This window comes from Lepidochelys kempii, chromosome 1 (genome assembly GCF_965140265.1).
Source record: "Lepidochelys kempii isolate rLepKem1 chromosome 1, rLepKem1.hap2, whole genome shotgun sequence".
In the NCBI taxonomy this organism is placed as follows: domain Eukaryota; kingdom Metazoa; phylum Chordata; order Testudines; family Cheloniidae; genus Lepidochelys; species Lepidochelys kempii.
The window spans coordinates 161,882,573-161,889,595 of NC_133256.1; positions in this window are offsets into that span (position 1 = coordinate 161,882,573).

Consider the following 7,023-nt stretch of genomic DNA (forward strand, 5'->3'; position numbering starts at 1 on the left):
AATCCCTAGGGAGGGAAGGGTGAGGTTATCTGGAAACAATGCTGTGTTTGTTTTGTTCTTTATAGAAAATTGCTTGACATGAGTAATTTTACACCTTTCTAAAGGGTTGAAGGTTTTGCCACTGACTCACTGTGTGACCAGGAGCCACGTCGTGTACATCAAAAATGTCTAAAAAAGCCTGCAGGCTTACAAATGGCAGTTCAAAAGGTGTTTGCGTTGCTCCTGGGTGCGCGCACAGCATTTCCAGAAAGGGGGCTAGGGCCTGTCTTCACTGCAACAGCTAGCTTGAGTTAGCACACTGAAATTACTCAAGCTAGCCTAACTTGAGTGAGAGCTACCACCATGCAAAACAACTCTGGAGTTACACAGAATGATTGGATTAGCCGTTGATTAACCGTTGTATATCACCACTGCATTATTAGTTTGAGCATCAGCATCACGTGAGCTCCAGCCACCACCCCTCCTCCTGCCAGGTTGTGTAGCTTGAGCTCTTAAAGCACCCACTTAACTTAAGCTTGAGACTTTTGCATCCAGTACTGAGACAAAACTGGATGTGGTTTTGTCCAATATCAAGAGTGTGCCACTCCATCTGCGCTGGGTGACCTTATGTGCACCGGGCATGCGAGGTCACACCGGGGGGGGGGGCACTCGCTAAAATATCATCATGTGGCATAACCTTACGTGCACTATGTGGTGCAATCTCATGCCAGTGGGAGTGGGGCGATACAGGCGGGGATGGGCCCACGCTGTTCCCAGAAATACCCGAATGGCCAGCATTCTGGAGATGCATCTGTGGCTACCCTGCCCACAGACCCCATCACACACCGATTAGATGACTACTAACACTCTAAAGGGAAAATATTTTCAAACTTCTGAGAGGGTACGGCGAGTATCACAAGCAAGTAAAAGCTCTAAATAAATAAAAAGTTAGAAGCTATCAGAATAATTGAACGTTTGCTTTTAAGTGACAGTTTGCTAAGATCTACATTAAGTCTCAGCAAAGCTTCTAGCTGTCAGTGCACTTCTAACCAGTGGTGCCCAAACTTTTTCTGTCACGCCCCCCTTCTTACCAATAACGGAATCTGTCTGCGCCCCTCCCTCCACTACAGCACAGTTGACTCAGCAGAGGAGCTCGGGCTGATGGCAGAGCTGGGGGCAGAGCTGGGGATGGGGGAGGAACTGGGGCTAGAAGTAGAGCTGGCCTGGGGGCAGAAAGGGAATGAGGACAGAGCTGGGCTGGGGGCAGGGCAGAGGGCAGAGTTAGGGTTGCCAACTTCGTAATCCCACAAAACTGAACACCCTAGTCCCACCCCTTCCCCGAGGCCCTGGCCCCCGCTCACTATGGTCCCCCTCCCTCTGTGGCTCGCTCTCCCCCACCCTCACTTGCTTTCACTGGGCTTGGATGGGGGGTTGGGGTGGGGAGGGGGTGAGGGCTCTAACGGGAGGTGCAGGCTCCAGGGTGGGGCCAGAAATGAGGGGTTCATGGTGTGGGAGGGGGTGCCAGGCTGGGGCAGAGGGTTGGGGTGTGGGAAGGAGTGAGGGCTTCGGCTGGGGATGCAGGCTCTGGGGTGGGGCCAGGGATGAGGGGCTTGGGGTGCAGGAGCAGGCTCCAGGTTGGGAGGTGGGGCAGAGGGGTTCAGAGTGTGGGAGAGGGCTCTGGGCTGGGGCAGGTGGGGTCAGGGCACTATCTGGGGGTGCAGGCTCTGGGGTGGGGTCAGGGATGCGGGGTTTGGGATGCAGGCGGGGGCTCCAGGTTTGGGGGGGGTTCAGGACTGGGACAGGGGGTTGGGTCTTACCTTAGGTGGCTCCTGGTCAGAGGCACAGTGGGTGGGGGCCGGTGGCTAAGGCAGGCATCCTGCCTGTCCTGATTCCACACTGTGCCCTGGAAGAAGCCAGCAGGTCCAGTTCTTAGGTGGAGGTGTGCAGGCGGCTCTGGGCACTGCTGTTGCCTGCAGGCACCGCCCCTGCAGCTTCCATTGGTTGTGGTTCCCTTTTCAACCGGGTGTTCCAGTTGAAAACCAGACACCTGGTCACCCTAGGCTGCAGAGTGGAGTTGCAGCTCGGGATGGAGCTGGGCTGGGGGCAGAGCAGGGGATGGAGTGGAGGGAGCTGGGTGGTGTTCCCTCAGTGCCCCCGTGGGGGCTGGCCTAGGCCCCGCCACACACTCCCCCAAACTTTTCTCCATGCCCCTTTAGGGGGATGTGCCCCACAGTTTGGGGACCACTGCTCTAACTCCAGAGCAGAGACTGTCCAGTAGCAAATTCAAACTGGTCTTGCTTGATTTTATTTATTTTGCAACTGCATTGCCCCTTTTCTTGTTCACAGGGTCTTTTGCACGTGTTTTTAGTCATTTTTATGGATGCTGTTATAGAAGGCTAGCTCTGTTCCCTTGTTTAGTGTTCAAAGCAATAGCTCTGGGGAGAACAGCACTTAACTTAAACAAACAAAAAAGCAAAAACAGTTTAAGTCCCAAATGGAAGTCTCAGCCTACTATGTGGAGTTTTGCTGGAACATGGACACCTGTATTAATTGTTGCTCTGTGTCTTTAAACACACAAGACTTGGCATTTTTTATAATTCACCTGTGAGATCTAATTCTTGAAAGCATTCTCCCATGGAAAAATCCTGTATGTTTCTGAGCAGGGATCACTAAAATATTCCCACACTTGTTTTGTCAAGTTCAATAGGAAACTTGATTTGAGGCTTGTGTCTTTAACTATTCAGCTACATTTACTGTGTTTAATAGTGGAGTTATGATTGTTACACCATTACTATTCCCATTGCGGGCTATCAATTTTGAGTTAATACAAATTGCAGAACATCTTGGGCAAAACTAAACCCGATCTTTGATGTCCTTATGTCACTAAAATTTTTGGAAGCCTTATTTAGTAGTTATTCTCAGTGTATGAGCATTTTCAGCTGTGTTTTGTATGTTACTCATGTCACCAATCAACAGATCAATAAATGCAGAAAGAACCATTTACTCTTTTTCTTAGCCAGGTCATATGCTCCCATGTGCTGTGTGATGTGGCACAAAGAAAATTACCATAATCTTTTACAAAGAGTACCAAGCAAGGTTTTCCATCATAAAGATAGTCCTAAATGGCATGACGCCAGACCCAGTGAAAAAGAACTGCATTGCACAAATTTTGAGTTATAGGACTGGAAGGGACCTCAAGAGGTCATCTAGTTCAGTCCCCTGCACTCATGGCAGGACTAAGTATTATCTAGACCATCCTTGACAGGTGTTTGTCTAACCTGCTCTTAAAATCTCCAATGATGGAGATTCCACAGCCTCCCTGGGCAATTTATTTCGGTGCTTAATGTACAACATCGTCTGTTTTCACGCCCAATATGCACATGGGGGTGTGATTTGTGGAAAGATGAGAGGAATCAAATGAAAAAACACAAGTATTTTAGAATATCCTTTAAAACAGTTGAAAATAGTAGGGCTGGATCCATACGAGAACACTGGATCTAAAATCTTTCAAATCTTGGGAAGCTTCAAGTCAGGCTGGATCAGAATTTTGTGGTTCCGGGCCATCTCTAGAAGAGGAGGCAAGTTTGCATGTTTAGATTGATGTAAGTAGACAAAACTTGAAATGGCAACACACATATTAGATGGCCCCACCAATGAGCCCAGAAATGTTGAGACACTTCTGGTATGTTACAGGAAGTAGCAATAGAGGAAAAAGAACTATGGGACAATTGCACTGACAGTCTCTCTGTTAACAGGGGTTGGCAACCTTTCAGAAGTGGTGTGCCGCGTCTTCATTTATTCACTCTAATTTAAGGTTTCGTGTGCCAGTTATAATAATCCATGCGATCCATGCTGAGCTGAGCCCCCTTTTGGCCCTGTCTGCACCCCTCACTGCCCCAGGCTGGGGACGACTGCAGAGACCCGGGCCGGGGGCCAGGACCCCGGGCCGGCAGCAGAGCCCCCCAGACCGGTGGCTGGGACCTGGGGCTGCAGCGGGCTGAGCGGGGCCAGCGGCCGGAAGTCCAGGCCAGCAGCAGAGCCCCCCAGACAGGTGGCCAGGACCTGGACCCGGCAGCGGACTGAGCGGGGCCAGTGGATGGAACCCTGGATGGCAGAGGGCTGGCAGATGGTACCCCAGGCCGGCAGCAGAGCCCCCGGGACTGGTGGCCAGGACCCAGGCAGTGTGAGTGCCGCTGAAAATCAGCTTGTGTGCCGCCTTTGGCACGTGTACCATAGGTTGCCTACCCCTGCTCTATAATAAGACCACAAAAGAGGCATATGTGACCAGAAGACATACAGGAAGGTGCATTTTATAGTCACAGGAGTTACTTTTGACTGCTGTGTTGGATTTCTGGAGAATATGATCCTTTTTGAGTATACCCACTGTTTTTTGGACAAACTTTTTGGGGCAGATGTGATAGGATGCTATGGCGCAATTTACTATAAGTGTTTGGCATCCAGTATAATGCCTTGAATATGTTTTTATACAGAAGGCTAGCTTACATACCTACAGCATAGATGGGATCTGTTATTTCTTATTATTCACATTACAACAATGCATAAAGGCTCCAATCAGGATCAGGGCTCCATTGTGCTAGGACATAAACAATCACATAGTAAGAGATGTCCCTGTTCTGAAGAGGTTACATTCTAAATAGACAAGATAGATAAACGGTGGGCGAAAGACATACAGTATAGAATCAGAGTGGTGGATGGCAAATGTCATGTTAATTCCATGTTTTTGTCAGTGGAATTGGTGGAAAGATTAATGTCCAGAAACAGTATTGCATTTTTTGATTGAAAATGAAACTTACACAAATGGTTTCTAAGCCTAGAAATTCTAGGAATATGTATTTGCAATTATTCTGCTTTAATAATTAATTACCAACATGTTTTAATCACTGAGAATATTGTTTTCATCATTAAGAATTTACAATGTAAAGATTGTTTCAAGGTCAAATCTCAAATGTTAATCATCCTAACATAATGCATGTAAATCTCTGCTGAATAAGAAAAAGAAATCATTAATTCCACCTAGCGTGCTTACTGGAAATTATCTTTTATGGTTCTGTGATATGGTTCAGGGTCATTTCTCTAGTCAAGAATCTCTTAAGATCTACAAAGTCAGCAGGAGAAACAACAGCATTGAAAATGTACAGTATTCCCTCCCCACCTAAAAGTGTTTGTTTATTGTCAGAATAAACAAAAAAGCACTTAAATCTGTCATGTGTGCATTGTGTTTCTCACCTTTTAACCAAAAATAGAAGAAAGAGAGCCTCTCTCACTGTTATGGTTGCCAACCCTCCAGGATTATTCTGGAGTCTCCAGGAATTAAAGCTCAATCTTTAATTAAAGATGTGTTATATGATGGAATATGTCCAACTGAAATTGGCAACCCTAAAGTGATGCCAAATAGGTGTTCCGCAATTCTAACCATCTTGGGTGAAGTTCATCCCTCTGTGGAGGGTTTGCACAGTGCCTATCTACCACTTCAGTCCCACCTACAATTTATTTAAAGGGATTTACGTGGGACTTAAGTGGTGCATAAGACTCGTGCTGGCCTTGTGCATGGGAGGGAATTTCACCCCTTGTATATTTAGGGGTCTATTTGGTGGTCAGTGTGCATGTAAAAATCTATTTCACTTCAAAGTCTATGCTGTATTTAACCTGAATACAGACTGTAGGATTTGATTCTCTTCATTGTACTGGTACCAGTTTGTAACTGATGAGTTGCAGATCCTCCAACAATTGACAGGCAGCAGCTTCACTAATCAGCACCAGTAGATGTTCTGTTGCCATCTCTCTTCCAAGTCCATAAATTGAAAAGTAGTAGGTGAGTGTGACATGCCTCTGGACTACCAATTGGGTCCACAAGCTGCTTTCTAACTTCTACACAAATATTTAAGTGCTCAAATCATACTCAAAACAGATAAAAATCTAAGTGTGCAGCTGCATGTGACTATATTTCACCAGCCAATCACTTGATTCACCTAGATGAGTTGCTAAAAGATGTTCAGTGAATTGGACAAGCAGAATGCTGGGGGTGGGGAGCATATTGACCAAGAGGAGTGTATTAGCAAGATCGTTTCTGATCCTACAAAGGATCAGCTCTAGAGAAAAGCCTTAGAAGCAGCCTATGGGTTGGATTATTAAGGACAGAGAGTGTGCTGGCATTTGCTCAGGAAACCTAACAAAACCAAAATCCATGAACAAGCTCTTAATGACAAGGAAGTCATAACATTTTAACTTGTCCAAAATCTATTAAATAGTAGTGCTGCATAAAAAGGCCATTAAAACAAAAGAAGGATCTGACATAGGACTGCAAAAGCTTTTAGAAGACCCAGTTCACAATGTAGTCTCTACATACATTAGCATGTGACACAAGTGTATTATGGAATCTTGCAGTACCTACCAGATTCTTCTTTAAATAGCCCATTGTACTTGTTGAGATGTACACGTCTCGTTCCTTTGTGCAAACGATACTGAATTTTGTGATTTAAGAATAGATTTAAGAAATATTTGACATGTTTATTACTTTAAATCTTAAAGAGCCATCCTTTACTGAATCCTCCCTGAATGATACATTCATTTTAGTCAGGACATGCTTTTAAGGGAAAAGGATTAGCTATATAACATCATCTTCTTTCTTAAATTGCATATAATTTAACATAGTGTAACCTTTAAAGTAGAAATATGACCTGTTTTAGTGTATTCCAGTGGCATTTGAGCAGCCTGTATGCCTGAAAGCCCATCTTAAAATAGACAGGCATTTAGTTTCAACCTCATAGTCTTCTTGGAGATATTTTGACATCTAAATAATAGTCCTGGCATTTCTTTCAGAGTTCAGGTCAATAACATTGACTCAGTGCATTCCTTGCTCTTATTTTCATCTCTCCAGATAGAATTATTTAGAATAGTAAATATTAATAATTGTTTTTAAGATTCCCCAGGCGTATGTTTAGGTTTGGTATTTTCTCATTTAGCTGCAGTCATCATTTTGAGAGCCTCTCCTACTAACTGTAACACTGGCTACTAGTTATGCAG